The 21,638-nt window shown below is 43.4% G+C and overlaps 1 protein-coding gene across 5 annotated transcripts in view; it reads left to right on the top strand.

The window, feature by feature from the left end:
* Window positions 1-21,638, top strand: part of CNOT4 (CCR4-NOT transcription complex subunit 4) — a 420,537-nt gene that overhangs the window by 32,033 nt on the left and 366,866 nt on the right. The window contains exons 2-3 of one of the 5 annotated variants that reach the window (XM_029615557.1): window positions 229-276; window positions 3,672-3,883. The exons of 3 other annotated variants lie outside the window; for them this stretch is intronic. The gene's annotated coding sequence lies outside the window, so the exon portion shown is untranslated. The remainder of the gene's footprint in view (window positions 1-228; window positions 277-3,671; window positions 3,884-21,638) is intronic. One more of the 5 variants, XM_029615558.1, reaches the window with a different exon arrangement.

Raw genomic sequence — 21,638 nt, forward strand, 5'->3', positions numbered from 1 at the left:
AGTTCAGATGACTTTATTCTCACAGTATCACTATTGTACTTCCTCCTATCATGTCATACCTTAGTCTTGTACACTCCCCATTTTACTGTGTGCTGTTTTTTCTGCCATTTGCATCTTTGCTTTTCTGACTACTTTCCCAGCTTCTCTTAGCTTTTCCAGATATTGTTTCTTTCTTTCTGCAATCTCTTGTATTTTATGAATGCTAACATTATTTTCTTATCTTTTTAGCTACTTTTTTTTTAAAGAAATTCATAGCAGCCTCTTCCTCACAAAAAGGTAATTACCTTTAGAATATCTGCTTTTTGTATTGCCCACTGCCCTTCTTTTTTCCCATCCTATTCACTAATGACTCATTGAGGTACCCCCCATTTTAACAAACCTCCGATGCAATACAGTGTGCCTAGCTGATTGCACTGTTTAACCCGTGGTTGGATGCGCATTTTGGACGCGTGCCCACAACCCCTTATGCTGTAAGGGGATTAGTGTGTCCAAAATGCGCGTTCAACCCCCGCAAAGCTAATAGTGCTCATCACATGCAAATGCATGTTGATGAGGCTATTAGGTATTCTCCCCTTATTAAAAAAAATAAAAAAGTGCTCCTGAAGCACACATTTTTACTCTCAGAAATTAATGCCTGCCCAGAGCTCAATTAACGAGCGACCATTTTCCTAACCTGTGTCTGTACACAGGTTAGGAAAAGGGATGCTCGTAAAATTTACCGTCCGTTTTCCTAACCGGCTGATAGCCGACTTCGCCTGGGTGTCTGCTGCTTAGGAGGTGCTAGGGTCGCACATTTTCCCTTAGCGCCTCCTTTGTATAGCAGCACCTGATTTAAACATTAAATCGGGTGCCCAGGAGAGGTTGATCGGCATGCGTTGGGAGAGCGGGCTCTCAATCATGAGCGCCTGTTTTCCCCACATGGATATTGCATCTGCGTGAAAGTTAGTAATCCTAATGTCTTGGATTCTTGCCTTAGAATGAACCTTTGTGGAGAGGATGGGGAGATATGATACAGATATTTAAATATTTGAAAAATATTCACACACAAATAAACCTTTTTCAGTGGAAAATTAGGGGGTCACAGTTTGAAGATATGAGGAGGTAGATTCAGAAACAACATCGGAAAATAAATTTTTCATGGAAAGAATGGTGGATTGAGGAGGTGGTGGAGACATTGATAGCAGAACTAAAAAAGCATGGGATAACAGAGGATCCCTTATTAGATCGATGATGTAAGCAATGCACTGGTGTAATCTGCATGAAGGTGTGGTTAAACCCAAAACATAAAAATTTTTATATTGTTTCCCCAAGAAAGGCATGGGGTAGTAGGAAACTTAAATCACGTTGGGCGAATCCTAGTTGATTTGGAAAGCGATTCATAAATATTGTTAAATAAATAAAACTTGCATGAAGTGGCAGATATAGGGAGATTCACTCGAAAGAGGCCCCAAATATTCTGTTGTAACTTCTGTTAGGGTGAAGCAATCTGAACCAAAAAAATAAGCTGCATACCTTGACGTATGTGTAATCTTTTTGCATTACATGCGATGTGGCTTGTGATCGCTGTTTTCCGCCACACACATTTTGACGCAGCGCTCCATGTTCATGAACATGTCTGCAAACATATCGTGGGGAATAGCAGCAATTTCATATTTGATGTTTTTCTTCAAATCTTCCACAATGCAAGGCTTGTTCTGATAGACTTTTCCTTTGCGCATACCCCAAAGGAAGAAGTTTGGTGGTGTCAGAACCGGCGACCATGGTGGCCAAAGCCCCTTTGAAATTATCCTGTTGCCGAAAAAGGACACAATTTCTGCTATGCTCTTTGCTGATGTGTGACACATTGCTCCATCTCGCAAACAGAGGTTAAATGTCGCAACGACTGTCTGGCACCTCATAGAAACATAGAAACAACGGCAGAAGAAGAACAAACGGCCCATCCAGTCTGCCCAGCAAGCTTTCACAGTTATTTTTCTCATACTTATCTGTTACTCTTGGCTCTTAGTAACCTTTTTTATTCTATTTCCCTTCCTCCCCCGCCATTAATGTAGAGAGCAGTGTTGGAACTGCATCTAAGTGAAATAGCTTAATTAGTTAGGGGTATTAACCACTGCAATAAGCAAGCTACACCCATGCTTATCTGTTTATCCAGACTATGTAATTCAGTCCTTGTTGGTTGTTGCCTGAATATAGATTCACATTTCTTCATTCCCCCCTGCCTTGAAGCAGAGAGCTATTCTGGATATGCGTGAAGTGTCAGTCTTTCTCCCCTGCCGTTGAAGCAGAGAGCTATGCTGGATATGCATGAAGTGTCAGTCTTTCTCCCCTGCCGTTGAAGCAGAGAGCTATGTTTTATATGCATTGAAAGTGAAGTATCAGGCTTGTTTGGTTTGGGGTAGTAACCGCCGTAACAAGCAAGCTACTCCCTCCTCATCACTCCAATGCAGGTGCATCCCGGCTTGTTTGAAGCTCCATATTCTGAAGAACACATTGCACGTTGTTTCGCTCAGATTGCTTCGTCCTAGTGAGAGTTATTACAGAATATTTGGGGCCTCTTTTGAGTGAATCTCCCTGTACCACCCTAAACAAGAAGCATGGGTGTAACCAGCATAGAGACGCAATTACAATCCTGAAAACCTTGTTGGGCAGAGTGGATGTGCCATTTTGGTCTTTTTCTGCCATCATTTTACTATGTTACCAATCACAATTCTGGCAGACAATTTCAAAATAATTTTTATGGCATCATAGGACCTTTAAATTATTTGCATATCAAGCACAAGAAAAAACCCCAAAATAGAATCTAATTTTAATTGAGTACTAGTAATTTATTTAATTTTTTCTGTTTTTCTTCCAATATTTTCTAATTTTGAAAGACATGGCTTATTTCTTAATAATCTGAGGTCTCCCTCAGAAAAAGAACAGCTGAGCTGTTTCCTTCTGCTTCCCTGGCAGCCATACTGTGTCTGAACTGTGTTGTTAACATACTCATCCAGGATGTGGGGTGGTGATGGTAGGTGGTTCAAGTTGGTGGGAGAAAAACTTGAAGCTTATGAATAATTGATCACAGTGATTAAGTTTGCCAGACACAGAAGCCTCTTATAGAGCAATAATAAGGTACTGTGGAACAAACATAATGGATTTAAAAAAATCAGATTTCTGGTAGTTTTGTTCTTTTTAGGAATTTGTGTACAGTATTTACATTATGTGATATATCTGAAAGTAGTGAGGATTGAAATAATCTCTTGCTGATATCCTCATGCAGAATTTCAGAAACGTTTGAAGTGTAAATCCAGCATTGTGAAAAAGGGTCTGCTTATGAAATGTTCTTAGGGGCATGCAGTGGTATTTCTGAAGCTCACTGACTTTAGATGTGTTGAGTAACGTGCCAACACAAATTTCATTTTACTAGGACTCATGCAAGTGCTTAGGTGAATGCAAATTTTAATTAAACTTTAATATAATATGATTCATTTTTACCCAGTGTATTCTACTTACAAGGGCCAAAGAAATAATTCATAGAAATATCACTGATATTTTATAGCATTATAATAAGTTTTTCTCTTATTCAGACTTATTACATTTTTAAAACAATTGACAAGCAGTGTAGATACATGTCAGTTTAGAGTTTTGTGGCCTGATTTTATTTTATTTTTTTTAATTTTTTCCCATAGGCACAGAATAGAGAGAACTTGATAAATCAGGCTTATAGACTGTACAACCTTCTGTGCATGACCCAGAAATGGAAAGAGGATGTGCATCCACAAAAATGCTGCTTTTGAAGTACAATAATACAGTTTATAAAGGCCTTGATAATTATAAACCATCATTATGCAGAGCCAACTAAGTATCTCAGTCAGGAAAAGGGAAGGAATCTGGCTAATGGGTAAGTGGCCAGAGATATAACTGGCCATTTTTTTCCACACTCCTCCTGTTGTTGTTCCCTTCCCCCCTCCCCCTCACTTCTGAATCTTTACACCTTATGCAGTGAGATTAAAACAGCTACTAAGTGTGACAGAGACAAGGTGTTAAGTAATTTCACTTGTCCAAAAGTTCAGTAAAGTATCTGTGAAAACCACTGATTAAACTAGGTGCACTTTTAAAAATTGTGTTTCTGTCTGGCCTAATGACTCTGAGGCAGTCCATGTGAGAGAATCCCCAGTTTCTATTCTGCTGGTTGAGATGATCAGGACTTGGATTGCTATGGAGGCAACATTCGTACCCACTGCAGGGAAGGGATTATTGCACAACAATAATACCTCCTGGCCAGACTCAGGATACATGTTTACTGGGTTCCAGACAGCCCTGGTAGCAATGTTTGATCCACTGTGCAAATTACATAGAGAGAAAATGATATTCTATTGATTTTATTAGATTTTAGTTCAGCTTTTGACACATTAAATATTGCTATCATAGCTGGGGATAGAGAAAATGACCCTGAAATGGGTTGCTTGGTTTTTAATGAATAAAAATCAGTGGTGATCAGTGGGAGATACGGTATCCTCCCTGCCTTGTGATTACATGTAGTATCCCCCATGCCTTAACCGATCATTCAACTTGTTTCCCACCATTAGTATCCATATATGTTCAAGCATGCCCAAAAATTGTTAAAATACTGAACTCTTCCACCTCCACTGCCAGGTCATTTCAGGCCCTCTTTGATTCTTATAAAACCAATGCTTAATCCAATATCTGGGCCCTCTTCAGTGTCTCATTATCATTTTTATAATTATCCACATGGCTCCCAAAGTTAACCAGGTTGTTGTCTAAGACATCTGTGTTCATTGATGATTGGGTTTAAACCATAGTCACTCTATGCATAAAGACCTGTTGGATGGTTTTTTGCCTTCTCCCAGCAGAGTGCCTCAGTGTACCTCTTGGACTATCTGTTTAGTTCTCCCAACTCTATAGCCTGCACCTCCTGCTGGTAGCCAACTTGTTTCTATTTGGCCAAGTTGTATTCCAGCCTTACAATCTGCACTTGGCCAGAGCTTGGTCCAAATACTTTGTGGTCTTATGTTTGGTCTTACTTTTGGGCCTGTGCTTCTTATTTGTTTTGCCCTGGATTGCTTCGTGTATCCTGTGTTCCTGCAGCAGTCCTGCCCTGCTTCTGTAGGCTTCTTCATGTCTCCAAGGTTGAGTTAGCCCTCGTCTTTGTGTGTGCCTAGCATTTCCTGTTGTCCACACTTTGCTGGTCACCAGCACATGAGGATTCAACCCGATGGGAAGATAGCTATCGCAGGCAAAAGACACCCTGTTCTTACTCCAGTTGCATCTTGTAGTCTGTATTTGTGCACAACAAACCATTTCTGCTTTTGAGGTCACAGCCTCTCAACAGTCTGTGCCTCACATCGAGCAGTTGCCGAATGGACCCCATTGAGTGTGGCCTGATAATTTTTCTGTCTTTGACTCAGGTATTTACAGTGTCACAGTTTTGCAGTTATGATGTTTGGTGGTCACATAATGACTCTTCATATTGAAAATTTGCTTATCTGGGTTGCTCCCACTCCCATCTATTTTTATTCATATTTGGAGTCTTTCATCAGGGCCAATTCAAGACAAGTGACTGTTGAGAAGTCCATTCTGATGAAGTGTTGTGAGCAAGCGATCAGGCCTAAGAGATCAAATAGGAAATCTATGGTAGAGAAAACTGTGTCTTATGAAGAGTAGCTCTCTTCTCTCTGGAGGTATGTGGAAGCTCTTAAGGTGATTATGAACCACATCAGGTAGAGGATTCATTCTAGCATCAATTCCAAGCTAGAAATGGTAGTGGACAAAGTGTCCCAATTGGTCTTTACTGTAGGAGAGACCAGTGCTTGCTTTGACAATAGTGGAAAGGAAGGAAGAACTTGAAGATTCATTAACAGTTATACAGAAGAAGCTGGAGGCTCTGGAACTCTCACACAATAATACTAGAGAAGCAGGACGACTTAGAGAACAGACATCATCACAACACTTTGTGCACAGTGGGATTTCTGGAGAAGGTGGAGAGCGCATATGCCATGAAATGTTTTAGTAGCTGGCTCTCAAAGGCACTCAGTATTTCCAGTAAGGATGGGAAAATCAAACTGATTAGGCTTATAGGGCGCTTGCCCCAGTGCAGTCAGAAAATGTCCACCCTAGTACAATCATCATTTGACTACATAGCTATAGAGATACTGTAAATGTAAAATCATGGAAGTCAGCTAAAAGAACTATTCTTCCAAGGAACGAGAAAATATATTTTTCAAGATTTCTCTGTGGATTTGCAAAAACAAAGACGGGCTTTTTAGATATTGAACATGTGCTTCATCAGAAGGGTGTCCATTATGCGATGTTGAATCCTACTTGCTTTCACATTAGTCATGCTGATAAGATTTTGGATTTGACAACATCGGAGGCATGTCTGTTTTTGTAGCGTCTGTGGGAGTCAAATGGAGGAGAAGCTCAGTGATGCATAATATCCATTTTCTGTCTGGGTTTGGAGCTAGTTTAATAGTTGTTAAGGGCATGATAAAATATATGGTATAATGTAGAGATGGATGGGTGGGTCTTGGTATTTGGTGTTTACTTTCTGATTTGGGGAATGGGAGGATTGAAGGAGGAGAGGAGGGAGTATATGTTAGACTGGTTCAAAATTTTGTTTCTTATTTTGGCTGGGCAGATCCTGCATGGATGGGGGAACTTTTCCGCTTTTTACCACAGAAGAACTGGGAGATGAGCAAAGAGTAGTAGCAGAGGGGAGTTCCCAGTGTGTGTGAATTTTGGTGCGCATGTCACACTGTACTGGAGGGACAAAGTAAGTTCCAGATCCTGTGATCAGTATGCAGATTGGGCTGTGCACCAATGTAGTTTTCAGAGGCCACTTAGTAAGCAGATGTCTGTATGTGGAGCCAAATGGTGTTAAAGCCCCAGTGCTCGAGTGGGAGTTTGCAACTTAGGGCTGGTTGCTGCAAACCAGCTTTTGGTGCTTGGTTCTGGTCTCTGCTCATAAGGAGGGTGGAGGATGATGAGGGTGTTTGAGAACAGGGTGAGTTGATTGTTGGGGTAATATTAGGGTGGTGGTTACAAGGTTCTATGCCTGGGTCTCAAGGTGTTGTCCATTTGGGTGGATGGCCGCCTAGGGATTAGGAGTGGAGATACTGTGCCTTGGAAACCCAGGGGAAGTGGAGTGATTATGGTTTTGATCAGTCCTTTTGTGTCCCCTGTGTGTGAGGGAAGAGGGTGCGTGGAAGTCATTTGGGTACATGTTCAGGTTGGGAGGCTAGTTTTTGTAGTAAAAAAAGAAAAAAACAGGCAGCTTCTCAAAATTACATAGTTACTTACTCTGGATCAGAATATACCATGATAGGCATGGAGCGGGGATAGTATATCCACCTCAGATGGCTATTTCTCATTTTAATTTCCTCTTTTTCAATGTAAGTGGTATGGGTCTTCTATAAAGAGGAAACCCATCTTACTGATGCGGAGCAAGACAAATTAACTTGTGAATGGGTGGGAAAGGTCTGTTATTCCTCTCACAATTCTAAAAGTTGAGGGGTATGTATCAGGGTTCATAAGACACTATAACTTCAGGTTGACAGTACCTATGGACCTAGAAGGGTGCTATTGGGTTCTGGAGTGTACTGGAATGACGTGTCTATGGCCCAAACGAAGGCCAGAGAGAATTCTGCTTCTGGCTGTCCATGATTTTGGAGAATTTCTCTTTCCTGCTCTCTTATTGGAGGGGACTGGAACACGTGTTTGAACCATGGAAAGGGTAGGTCCTGAAAAGGTATAAATAAGCCCCATTGTAGGCAGAGTGTCTTGTTGCTTTGATGCACAAGTTGGGGTTGGCAGATATTTGATGTGCCCAGTGTTCTCCTTGCAGGCATAACACTTGTTTTTCACAAAGGCAAAGCTCATAGAATTGTGTAGATTATTCCTATGTGCCAAGGAGCTGGTGCATCTGCTTTGACATTTGCATATCTTAGTCAAATCTCAGACCTTCATCCTGTTATATTGTTACTGGGGATCTCACAGTCCCTTGTTTCAGAGAGATCTTAGAAACTTTTCTTAATGAACAAATAAAGCTTTCACATCTTAGCAAAGGCAGTGAAAGAATTTTAGATACAAGAAGTGGGGAGGAATTCAGTCTTGCCCCACTTTAGGACGTGTTAAAATCGATACTGAAGGCCAATCTGTCGCCTCAATTGCGAAAGTATTTAAAAAAAAAAAAAATCATTACAAAGGGCCTTAAAGAGATGCAGAGGAACTGCAGGGACTATAGGTTAGTCATATTGAGAGTTCTCTGTGATACATATGCCAAAGGATTTACAAACATGGGAATATTGTAAGTTTGGCATAGTATTGGCTAGAATGTTTTGAGAGAGGTAAAATTGCCATTGGTAACAGATGCAAAGAGTTAAGCTGGCGACTTCTATTATGTTGTTGGAATTGCAGACAGCAACAATAGGGCTTTCTACTGGTAAAAGTCCAGGGCCAGATGGCTTTCATTTGGACTTTTATAAGAAATTTTTCTCTGAGATGGCCCTTTTGTTGCTGAGCATCTTGGCTAAAATACTCTAGAAAAGACTTGAGACCCTGATAGGGGATCTGGAGGGGTGGAACAAATGGATTTTATAAAGGGGAGATCCTCAACTGCAAATACATGCAGGCTTTTTAATATTATGGCATTGGCTAGGTGGGACAGAATTTTGAGACTGATTATTGTGTTAGGTGCTAAGAGAGCCTTTGACAGGTTAAGGTGGTCTTTTCTATTTGCAGTCCTAAGGTAGGATTCCCAGAACGATACTGTAGTTGGATAAGCGTGTTTGTGTATCCAAGGACAAGGGTGGTCACCAATGGGAATCTGTTGGATTTTTTTTTTTTTTTTATATCCAGAAAGGCACTAGATGGGGTTTCTCTCTCCCTTGTTCGATTTAGCAATTGAAGTCCTGGCATAGAAGAGACATTCAAACCTGACTGATGTGATTCCGGATGAATGGACTGTAGCATGTCATGTTTATCTATTCAGATGATGTATTGCTTTTTCTGACAAACCCTAGATTGTTGGGACCAAACTTAATGCAAATACTGAGAGGGAATATACTGAAATTTTGGGGGACAAGGTGAGATTTTTTTTTTTTTCAAAATCAGAAATCAATAGGTGCATGCAGTGATGCTGAGAGTACCAGATGTTTTTCTCCCTTTAAAATAGCCAAGAATGTATAGTATATTTGGGAATTCATGTTTCAAATCATCTTTCTTATTTATACAGACTTAAACTTTGCTCCATAGTAAACAAGATCCAGAGAAACTTACATGAGTGGGATGAGAGAGAGACATTTCATGGGCTGGTAGTTAAGGAGTACTGAAAATAAACAAACTACCAAGACTAATATACCTATTCCAGCATGTGCGATGCAAGCCAGTTTTATATGGCAAAACCCCTCTCAAGTTATGGAGACTTAATGATAGAGGGGATTGGCAGAGGCAGTGCATGCAAATATGCCTCATACATATTCATTGTGGATGTCCTGAAAACCAGACTTCTTTATGGCACTCTAGGACAAGACTTGCCTACCTCTGTATTAGCAGATAAGGAATATTTAGTCCCAGCTAGTTTGCCCAGTTCTACCCCTGATGCAACACCATAGCCCTCAGTAGCCTCTGGCATTTCCCTCATCTCCTTGTACTTAGGATACTCTTTCCTTATCCAATGGTTTGTTTTTTTTTTCAAATATAGATACTGTTTTATCTCCACCCTCTCCCCTGGGAATCCATTCCATGTTTCTATTACTATTTCTATGAAGAAATATTTTCTGATGTTGTTATTGTAAACTTTTTCTTTGAAAGCTGTGGTTGATGAATGTATGATATGTGTAGAGGGTTATAAAGGACAAAAATCCTCGATTAGCTGTAAATGACTAAGCAGAGTTATGAGGTAGTGTTGGTGTTTAAGTATTATTTACCATTTTTTCATTGTACTTTATTTATTTATTTAAAATTTTTATAGACCGACATTCATCAGGGATATCACATCGGTTCACATTGTAACGCAAACAGACGCCTGGGGAGGGGTTTTACATCGAACAGAGTTATATCGACAAGTTATAACAAATTAACAAGAGAACAATTGAGGGGGGGAGGTAAGTGGGGGGATATAAGGAGGGAAAATAACATTGAATGTTAAATGTTAAGAATAAGCTTTACTAATATATATAAAATAATATTATAACAGTATATACATATCCAATATGAGGCGATGACATATTAAATAAATTTGAGTAGAGTTTGAAAAGAGAAGGGGGCAGAGGAACCTAGGGGGGGAGAGGGAAAGAAGGTAGAATGTGTAGGGATTGAATGAGACGTAGGGGTAGAGGGACGGGGTGGGGGGGGGAGGGGAAGGAAGGGAGGGTGGAGTGTAGTGGAAGGTGGGGAAAGAGAGCATTGAGGAAATGGGGAATATAAGCGAACTGAACAGTAAGGAGAGTGAGGAGAGGGTGGGAAAAGAGAATGGAGAGAAAGATTGAGAAATTAGGAGTAGGCTTTAGTAAAGAGCCAAGTCTTCAGCTTCCATTTAAAGGTTTTTGTGCATTCTTCTTGCCGTAATTCAACTGGCATTGTGTTCCAAAGGGTCGGCCCGGCGATCGAGAGCGCTCGGGCTCTCGTGGAGGTAAGTTTATAGAGTTTGGGAGAAGGGGGTAGGCATGGTGGCGAGATGTTGGTGTCTGGTGGGCCTGTTAGGATTGGTGGAGGCGGAAGGATTCATTAAACCAGTTCATTTCAGGATTGTATAAGGCCTTGTGGACAAGAGAGAGAGCCTTATATTGGATGCGGGATGTAATAGGGAGCCAGTGTAAATCTTTTAATACAGGTGTGATATGGTCATTTCTGCGTGAGTTAGTCAAGATCCGGGCTGTTGTGTTTTGCAGTATTTGAATGGGGTGGATGGAGTTGTTCGGAAGGCCGAGGAGAAGAGCATTACAGTAATCAGTTTTGGCAAAGATGGCGGTTTGTAGGACTGTACGGAAGTCGGGGGGGATGTAATAGGGGTTTCAGTTTTTTTTAAGGAGTGGAGTTTAAAGAAACCGTCTTTTAGTATATTACTGATGAATTTCTTCAGCGTGAAATGACCATCAAGGATGACGCCAAGATCACGGACTTGTTGGGCAAATGGAATATGACTAAGGGGGGGGGGGGGGTTAGGATGGTTTTGAGGTGAGATGAGCATGATTTCAGTTTTAGTAGTGTTAAGAGCTAAATGGATGGAAGATAAGAGTTTGTTATTCATTTATAATGAGCTGAAAGGTGTTGGTGAGTTTAAGAACATGCCATGCTGGGTCAGACCAAATATCCATGAAGCCCAGCATCCTGTTTCCAACAGTGGCCAATCCAGGCCATAAGAACCTGGCAAGTACCCAAAAACTAAGTCTATCCCATGCTACTGATGCTAGTAATAGCAGTGGCTATTTTCCAAGTCAACTTAATAGCAGGTAATGGACTTCTCCTCCAAGAACTTATCCAAACCTTTTTTAAACCTAGCTACACTAACTGCTCTAACCACATCCCCTGGCAACAAATTCCAGAGTTTAATTGTGCGTTGAGTGAAAAAGAACTTTATCCCAGGACAAGCAGGATGCTAGTCCTCACATATGGGTGACGTCATTAGCGGAGCCCCAGTGCAGGAAAACTTTCTGTCAAAGTTTCTAGAAACTTTTGACTGGCCCAGTAAGGCCACCGAGCATGCCCAGCATGCTATGATATTCTCTGCCACAGGTGTCTCTCTTCAGTCTTCGTTTTTCCGCGCTGCTACCAGCATTGTGGTTCCGGAGCTGTTGAGTATCTCTCAACCTTTCAATTTGACTTAAAAGTCATATTTTGATATTCTCTCTCTCACAAAATCTCTCGGGTTCTTTTTCTTACCGGCCGGTAAGTAACCCAGTCTCAAATTATCTGTTTACGGGAAAATTACTTTCCCCTCACATCGTATCAACGGCCGTCGATCGATTAAAAATGTCAACAGGATTTAAAAAATGCCCTGTTTGTGCCAGAAAAATGTCACTTACAGACCCACATACCGAATGTGTAATATGTCTGGGTGACAAACACGACGTGGGCAATTGTCCACAATGCGTGGAGATGACACCGAAAAGTCGGAAAACCAGGCTCGAAAAAATGGAGCATTTATTCAGCCTGCAACTAATACCTTCCCCTTCGTAGTCATCGAAGTAGTCTCCGGCGGGAGCGACTAAGCGCATAATTCTTAAAAAACCTCACCCGGGACCGTCGGGGGATCACTCGTCCCCTTCATCCTCCTCGACGTCGACAAAATCCGCCGAAAAAACTAAGTCGAAACATCGACACCGGCATCGAAGCCCCTCGTTGTCAGACTCGGCTTTCCAGGAAGGTTCGACAGCGAAACGGCCTAAGCACCAAGAAACATCGGAGTTCTCAACGCCTCGGCCTACCTCGACTCCACTTTCTGCACCAGATCCTACACAAGGTACTGTACAAGAACTTGTACCTCAGCCTACACCACCGCCCTCAACCGCTCTGGTTCCAACGGTTGTGTGGCCGGAATTGTCTGATTTAATCCGACAAGCGGTTTCAAAGGCTTTGAAGGAACAGCTTTCAGGACAGACTTCTCTGTCGATACCGATGCTTACTGCATCGATGCCGGCAAATTTGCCGATGCCAGTGGTAACACCGATGCCGGGGTCCCTCTTGACTCCGACAACAGTATGAGAATCGATGTCGACACCTAAGATTATTACGGCATCGACTTCGATATGTGCTCAAATTCCGTCTGTTCCATCGATACCGATGACATCGATGATACCGCCGTCGACAATATCGACACCGAGAAGACCGGTTTCCATAACTGCATCGATGCCACCTGTTGCTTCATCGATACAACCAGGATCAGAAGACACTGACCCTCAGGAGTTCGCACTCTTCCACCGTCTTCTACAGAAATATCATAATGTCATCGAAACAGTTCCACAGAAACCCACGGATAACATCCCTCCATCGGTTTCCATCGAGGAACCATTACCTGGACCATCAGGTATTAATTTAAAATCAAAACAAACACCAAGAACTCCCTATCAAGATCCAGAGGAAGATGATTCCTTGGGATGATCAAGGGTCAAACACCTCTTCTGAGGACTTTATGTCAGAACCCTCACCTCCTGAATCACGAAAAAGATCCCCACCAGAGGATTTATCTTTTTCCAGTTTTGTGCAAGACATGGCAGATACAATTCCTTTCAAGCTATCCTCAGAACAAGATTCTAGACAACACACTCTAGAAGTCCTCCAGTTCGTGAACCCACCAAAACAGGTTCTGGCAATTCCCATTCATGATGTCCTTTTAGACCTGCAGCACCGCATTTGGGAGCACCCATGCACGGTTCCAGCAGTAAACAAATGTGTAGACACTACCTACCTAGTGCAACAAGCACCAGGTTTCCAAAAAACACAACTACCACATCAGTCTGTGGTAGTGGAATCTGCCCAGAAAAAATGCAAAAGGGTACATCCACACTCCTCAGCTCCTCCGGGGAAAGATCATCGTTTTCTCGACTCCCTTGGCAGAAAAGTTTATCAAAGTGCACTTCTATCTTCCAGAATCTCTGCTTATCAACTGTACATGACACAGTATCAGAGGGATCTCTGGAAGCAAATGGAAGAAATCACAAATTCTCTACCAGTGCAATTTCAAGAGTCCGCACAGGCCATAGTTACCAAAGGCCTGGAAGCAGGAAAGCATGAGGTGTAAGGGCTGCCTATGACAATTTTGACACTGCCTCAAGAACAGCAGCAGCAGGAATCACAGCACGAAGGTGGGCTTGGTTAAAAGCATCAGACCTCAGGCCTGAAGTACAGGAGAAGCTTGTAGATTTGCCATGTCTTGGAGACAATTTGTTCGGGGAAAAAGTACAGGATGCTGTCCAACAACTTAAGGATCACACAGAGACCCTTAGACAGCTGTCCCAACTACCACAAGACCCAACAACTCAGGCCCCTAGGCGTCTTCCTCGAAGAGACCCTAGGCGACCATACTACAGACCTAGAAGGTACTACAATCAACCTGCTAGAACTAGGCCTTCTAGGCCTACTCAGCGCTCACAATCTAGACAACCCAGAACAACCCGTACTCAACCTCCTCCACAGACTGGTCCGGCAACGGGTTTTTGAACAACAACCCAGAGAACAGGCCCTTCTTCTAAACCCCAGACAAGACATACCAGTGGGAGGAAGAATCTCATATTTCCACTCAAATTGGACAAATATAACAGACCACTGGGTACTCTCCATAGTGGCTCAAGGCTACAAACTAAATTTCCTCTCAATTCCTCCAGAATTTCCACCACCTTCCTGCCCAAAACAAAATTCTCAAATACTTCAATTACAAATAGAATTATCCACCCTCCTGAGAGCCAGGGCCATTCAACCAGTGCCTAGGTCACAGCAGGGCAGAGGATTCTACTCCAGATATTTCCTCATTCCAAAGAAAACCGGAGGCCTCCGTCCCATCCTCGACCTCAGAAATCTCAACAAATTTCTAAAGAAAAAAGTTCACGATGGGGTCTCTAGGTACAATGCTCCCACTTCTTCAAGCAGGAGATTGGCTCTGTTCTCTGGATCTTCAAGATGCTTACGCTCACATACCAATATTCCCTCCTCATTGCAAGTATCTGCGCTTCATGGTGGGCCTTCAACATTTCCAATACAGAGTGCTGCCATTCGGACTGGCATCTGCTCCCAGAGTGTTCACCAAATGTCTAGCAGTAATAACAGCACACTTACACAAACAGGGTGTGCATGTTTTCCCATATCTGGACGATTGGCTCATCAGAAGCCAATCTCAACAAGGAGCAATACAGTTTCTCAACCGAACAATTGCTCTACTGCACTCCATGGGATTTCTCATCAATTATCCAAAGTCTCATCTTACTCCATCTCACCTGCTTCAATTCATCGGAGCAGAATTGAACACTATCCTCTCGAAGGCTTTTCTACCAGAAGATCGAGCAGACACACTTTCCCTACTGTCAAACTCGATTCACTCCAAGAAACAAGCAACAGCGCATCAGTTTCTAACCTTACTAGGCCACTTGGCTTCCACAGTTCATGTCAGTCCTCTGGCAAGACTAGCCATGAGAATAACCCAGTGGACTTTAAAATCACAATGGATACAAGCCATTCAACCACTGTATTCTCCAATTCAAGTAACCCACCAACTACGTTCTTCTCTACTTTGGTGGATGAACAAGGACAATTTGCGCAAGGGCCTACCCTTTCAGCAACCAGTCCCACAAATAACAAAAACTACAGATGCATCCACCTTGGGTTGGGGAGCTCACATAGACAATCTCTAAACACAAGGAACTTGGACAAAGCTCGAAGCAACATTTCAAATCAATTTCCTGGAACTTCGAGCTATACGTTATGCTCTACATGCCTTCAAGGAATGCCTTACAAACAAGACTGTTCTGATCCAAACAGACAACACAGTAGCCATGTGGTACATCAACAAGCAAGGAGGGACAGGCTCGTACCTCCTTTGTCAAGAGGCAGCTCAGATATGGGGTTGGGCCTTGAACAACTCCATGTTCCTCAAGGCCACTTATCTGCCAGGCATTCACAATGTAGTGGCGGACAGACTCAGTCGTCAATTCCAACCACACGAATGGTCCCTGGATCCTGCAGTAGCGACCAGGATATTTCAACGTTGGGGACAGCCAGCAGTAGACCTCTTTGCATCACATCTGAATCACAAAGTGGACAACTACTGTTTCCTATACAATCGGAATAACAGGCCATCCAAGGACGCATTTGCTCGCCCTTGGAACTCAGGCCTTCTATACTGTGTTCTATACGTGTATCCTCCAATACCGCTCATAACCAAAACTCTAGTGAAACTACAACAGGACAAGGGGACCATGATACTCATAGCCCCACATTGGCCTCGACAAGTATGGTTTCCCACACTGCTAGACCTCTCAGTCAGGGATCCAATTCGACTGGGAGTAGCTCCCACTCTCATAATTCAGGATCAGGGCCGACTGCGCCATCCCAACCTTCAATCCCTGTCACTGACAGCATGGATGTTGAAAGCTTGATCTTACAACCACTCAATCTTTCATCCAATATATCTCAAGTGCTTATAGCTTCACGTAAACCCTCCACACGGAAGAACTATGCTTCCAAATGGAAGAGGTTCACTTTGTGGTGCAAGCAAAACAACATCAATCCTTTCACTTGCCCTACAAATTCTTTACTAGACTACTTGTACCATCTTTCAGAATCTGGTCTCCAGACTTCATCTGTAAGAGTACATTTAAGTGCAATTTCCGCTTACCATAATCAGGTAGCGGATGCACCTATCGCTACACAACCTCTTGTCAGTAGATTTATGAGAGTTTTAACTCACCTCAAACCACCAATTAGACATCCCGTCACACAATGGGATCTAAATTTGGTTCTATCAAGACTCATGCATTCTCCTTTTGAACCCATAGATTCCTGTGATATAAAATTTCTTACATGGAAGACTATCTTCCTCATAGCCATTACATCAGCTAGACGAGTTAGTGAGTTACAGGCACATATGAACCTTACACGAAGTTCTTGCATGACAGAGTGGTTCTCCGTACTCATCCAAACTTCCTCCCCAAGATAGTCACGGAATTCCACTTAAACCAATCTATAGTTTTACCCACATTCTTTCCAAGGCCTCACTCTCACCAAGGAGAAAGGGCCTTATATACCTTGGATTGCAAGCGTGCTCTATCTTTCTACTTAAACCACACTGCAGTCCACAGGAAATCCAATCAACTCTTTGTTTCCTATGACCCAAACAAACCAGGTACAGCAGTGGGAAACATACTCTATCCATCTGGCTAGCAGATTGCATACAATTTTGTTATGAACAAGCAGGCCTTCCTCTCCAAGGGCGAGTAAAAGCACACTCAGTAAGAGCAATGTCAACTTCAGTAGCACATTATCGATCTGTGCCAATACTTGACATATGTAAAGCAGCAACATGGAGTTCTCTGCACACTTTTGCAGCTCATTACTGCTTGGACAAGCAAGGAAGACAAGATTCAGCCTATGGACAATCTGTCTTAAAGAACTTGTTTCCAGTTTAAACCCAACTCCTTCTACATCCATTGTTCTGTGATCTTCGGCTGACTCATTTCAACAACAATACGTCAGTGTTGCCTCAATACAAAATGACTCAGCCTCTAGCTTGCTTATCACCCATATGTGAGGACTAGCATCCTGCTTGTCCTGGGATAAAGCAAAATTGCTTACCTTGTAATAGGTGTTATCCCAGGACAGCAGGATGTAGTCCTCACAGAACCCACCCGCCACCCCGCGGAGTTGGGCCTCAAACCTTTATTATTTTATTTTTGCTAACGCTTTTGCTACATACGAGACTGAAGAGAGACACCTGTGGCAGAGAATATCATAGCATGCTGGGCATGCTCAGTGGCCTTACTGGGCCAGTCAAATGTTTCTAGAAACTTTGACAGAAAGTTTTCCCGCACTGGGGCTCCGCTAATGACGTCACCCATATGTGAGGACTACATCCTGCTGTCCTGGGATAACACCTATTACAAGGTAAGCAATTTTGCTTTCTCCGATTAGTTTTAAATGTGCAGAGCCTGTAAGACATGGTTTTTTTTGCACTCTCCCTCACAACTGCTGCAGTGAAAGTTCTGGAGCTGCAGAAACTTTTTTTTCCCCGTTGATAGCAGGGCTGAATTAGCCATGCTGTCTGGGAAGCGTCGTGACCCCAAGTAGGCGGAGTTTCCTCAGTTAGTCACAGAGCTTTGACTCTGTGCATCTGCGCGGTAGTGTTCCCACGCGATTCCCTCTCTTCAGTTTCTTTTTTTCCGCAAGCCGATCACACGCGGGGTTTTTTCCTCTTAACGACTTTCCTCACAGGAACAAACATTGGGGTTCCTAATCAACTACGAGAAATCACACCTATAACCTACACAACTTCTTCAATTCATAGGGGCTCTCATCAATACAGTAGAAGAGAGAGCCTACCTTCCCAGAGACAAAATACAAACTCTTACGACATTGGCTCACAGCCTGTTGAACAAACCCCAAGCATCATCACGCCAAGTTCTTCAACTTCTAGGACATATGGCGGCAGCCATCTATGTGGTTCCCCACACCAGACTGTATATGCGACACTTGTAATGGGGACTAAAGACTCAATGGTCACAGTTCCTACAGCCCCTCAACTGCAAGGTTCACATTACCAATCCAATGAAAGAAGACATTCACTGGTGGCTCTCCCCCAGCAACCTATCCTCAGGCGCCCCCTTCTGGTTACTCCCCTCATCAGTTGACACTTAACAATGGATGCTTCCAGGAAAGGTTGGGGAGCCCATCTAGGCGACCTGAAAACTCAAGGTCTATGGACCTCTCAGGAGTCCACATACCAAATCAATCTCCTAGAGTTACGTGTCATTTGGAAAGCACTTCAAACCTTATCTTCTCAAGTCCGAGGAACACATCTCATGGTATACACTGACAACCAAGTCTCCATGTTTTACATAAACAAGAAAGGGGAGGGTCTGGTTCATGGACACTGGTTCGGGAAGCAACTCGAATACTTCAATGGGCAATCAAAGCCCACATATCCCTCCAGGCCACTTACCTGCCAGGTCTCGACAATGTAATGGCAGGTTGCCTAAGCCGGGTCTTTCATCCACACGAATGGACATTAAATCCAGAGGTCGCGTTAAGCGTTTTCCAACAGTGGGGATTCCCCACAATATACCTCTTCGCCACGGAGGCCAACAGGCAGACTCAGACCTTTTGCTCAATCTATCCCAGCAAACGTCAGTTTGCCCCGGATGCCTTTCTCATTCCATGGATACCAGGCTTAATGTATACCTACCCTCCCATTCCACTAATTTCTCGGACAATTCAGAAATGCATTCAAGATGTAGTGGACATGACTCATCGCCCAGCATGGCCAAGACAACCATGGTATGCGTATCTCATGCGACTTTCCACACACTCTCAAATACCACTGCAGAATCTTCCACATCTTTTAACACAGGAAGGAGGCTCTCTCCTCCATCCAATGCATCAATCCCTTCATCTCACGGCGTGGAGATGGAAAGGCAAATATTAAATCACTTACGCCTACCTACGCAGGTAGAAGATATCCTTATTGCATCCAGGATACCTTCAACCAGACGCAGCTATACTGGGAAATGGCATCGCTACCAAAATTGGTGTAATCCAAGGAACATAGATCCCTTTTCAGCCACTGCCACTCAACTGCTGCAGTATCTGCACACACTTTACGAAACAGGTTTTGCCACCACATCAGTCCGAGTTCATATCAGCGCTATAGCAGCGTTCCATGACCCTCATAATGATCTACCAATTTCTAATCGTTGATATCCAGATTCATGAAAGGCATGCTACGACTTCAACCACCAGTGACAAAACCACCCGTGCCATGGGACCTGACCTTGGTTTTGGAACAGCTAATGCTTCCTCCCTTTGAACTATTAGACACAAGCCATATAAAATACCTAACATGGAAAACAATCTTCCTGGTAGCCATCACATCGGCAAGACGTCCGTGAACTACAGGCCTTGGTTCACTACTCCCCTTATTTGGAATTCTACCACGATAAGGTGACTCTTCGCCCTCACCCTACCTTCCTTCCTATGTTTCATCTTAATCAAACCATTACTCTGCCTATTTTCATGCCAAAACTTCATACGAATGAGCGTGAAAAGCTATTGCATTCCCTAGACTGTAAAAGAGCTCTAGCTTACTATAAATAAAGGATGCAATCCACTATGTGACCTTCTCAACTATTCCTTTCCTTTAATCCAAATGATCCTGGTCAACCTGTCTCAAAGAGAACTCTCGCCAGTTGGTTATCACAATGCATTCTATTTTGTTGCAACAAACGTTCCATCAAACTACAAAACAAGTCTCAGGCGCACCAGATACGCGCCACAGCAGCATCAGTTGCCCACTTGCACAAAGTTCCGTTAGTAGATATCTGCAAGGTGGCAACTTGGTCGTCCATCCACACCTTTACATCCCACTATTGTCTACAACAACAAATGACCTCTGATGCAGCGCTAGGCACAGCAGTCTTATCAACACTTCAAAACATATGAAACTGTCGTCTACTCTAAGGGTTGCTGTCCAGACCTTCAAACACATATACCATGGGCACAATCCGGGAGCTTGGGACTCCCAGACAGCATGGCTAATTCAGCCCTGCTATCGACGGGAAAAAGCAAGTTTGCTTACCGTAAACGGTGTTTCCGTAGATAGCAGGATGAATTAGCCATGTGATCCCTCCCTCCTCCCTAGACAGTCACACAGAGGACACATAGTGTTTTATCTTACCTCTTGCTTGGCTACAAGAAACTGAAGAGGAGAGGGAATCGTGTGGGAACGCTACCGCGCAGCTGCACAGAGTCAAAGCTCTGTGACTAACTGAGGAAACTCCGCCTGCTTGGGGTTGCGACACTTCCCAGGCAGCATGGCAAATTCATCCTGCTATCTACGGAAACACCGTTTACGGTTAGCAAACTTGCTTTTTCTGGAAGAGCCCTGCAAGTTTTTGTTTTCTTCCTTATGTATCTTCAAGTTTTTTTTTTACTTTTTTCAATGCTCTCTCTGCTGGCTGCATGGCAGGCCTAGTGCTAGGGTTACCAACTTTTCCACAGACCATGACCAGACGCTTGAGGACTGGAAGCTCCCACCCATCCCCCACATTAGCATAAATTTGCCCACTCCTGAACCTGTCTCCTCTCTGTTCTTTCTGTTCGACTATCTCTCCCCTCACCCTCTTTGTCGCTTCCTCCTCAGTCTCCTCCAGTTCCTGTGCCCCCTCTCTCTCCATCCTAGCCACTATACCCCCATTTTCTCTTCCTCCAATATGCCCTGTGCCCAATTCTCTCTTCCTCCTCTAGGTTCTGTGAGATCCTTTTTTTATTCCCTGTGCTCCCTCTCTCTTCCTTTTTCATTCCTTGTGCTTCCTCTGTCATCCAGTCTGGGCGCTTCCCTCTCTCTCTCCTCCAGTCTCCGTGCCACCCCTCTATCTCCATTCTCTGTACACTCCTATTTTTTCTCCCATCTCTTCCTTTTGCCTGCTCTTTCTCTCCTTTGAGGCATTTCTGAGATGTGTAGGAAAAGTTGTTAAGGGAGCCAGGAGCTACTGCTGGAAGGATGGGGAGACTGTCCCCACCTCCTCTTCTCATGATTTAAGGACACAACAGAGAGAGGAGATTGGGAAAGAGCCCACAGCAGCTGCTAGGGTGAGGGTCTTCAGGTGAGGTCCCACTCCATTTATAACAGCTGCCAATCACAGCATGGGGAAAGAAGATAGGGCAGGGCTGCAGCTCAGCTCTCGTGCTGATAAGCTGCCCATTCTGCCTTCTGCCCTCCCCTATCTGCATATAGGAAGTGGTGCAGGGGAAAGGAGTTTGCTTCTACAGGAGCTGGACTTTGTGTCCAGTCAGTACTTTTGACCAGAATCTGTATAGATCAACTGAAAACCAGACTGTCCAGTTCAAAACTGGATAGTTGTCAACCCTACCTAGTGCCTAGTACAGCTTGGCAGAAGTTTATTTTTCCATTAACAAATAATGCTGTACCCTTAGCT

This window comes from Rhinatrema bivittatum, chromosome 9, assembly GCF_901001135.1.
Source record: "Rhinatrema bivittatum chromosome 9, aRhiBiv1.1, whole genome shotgun sequence".
NCBI lineage: Eukaryota > Metazoa > Chordata > Amphibia > Gymnophiona > Rhinatrematidae > Rhinatrema > Rhinatrema bivittatum.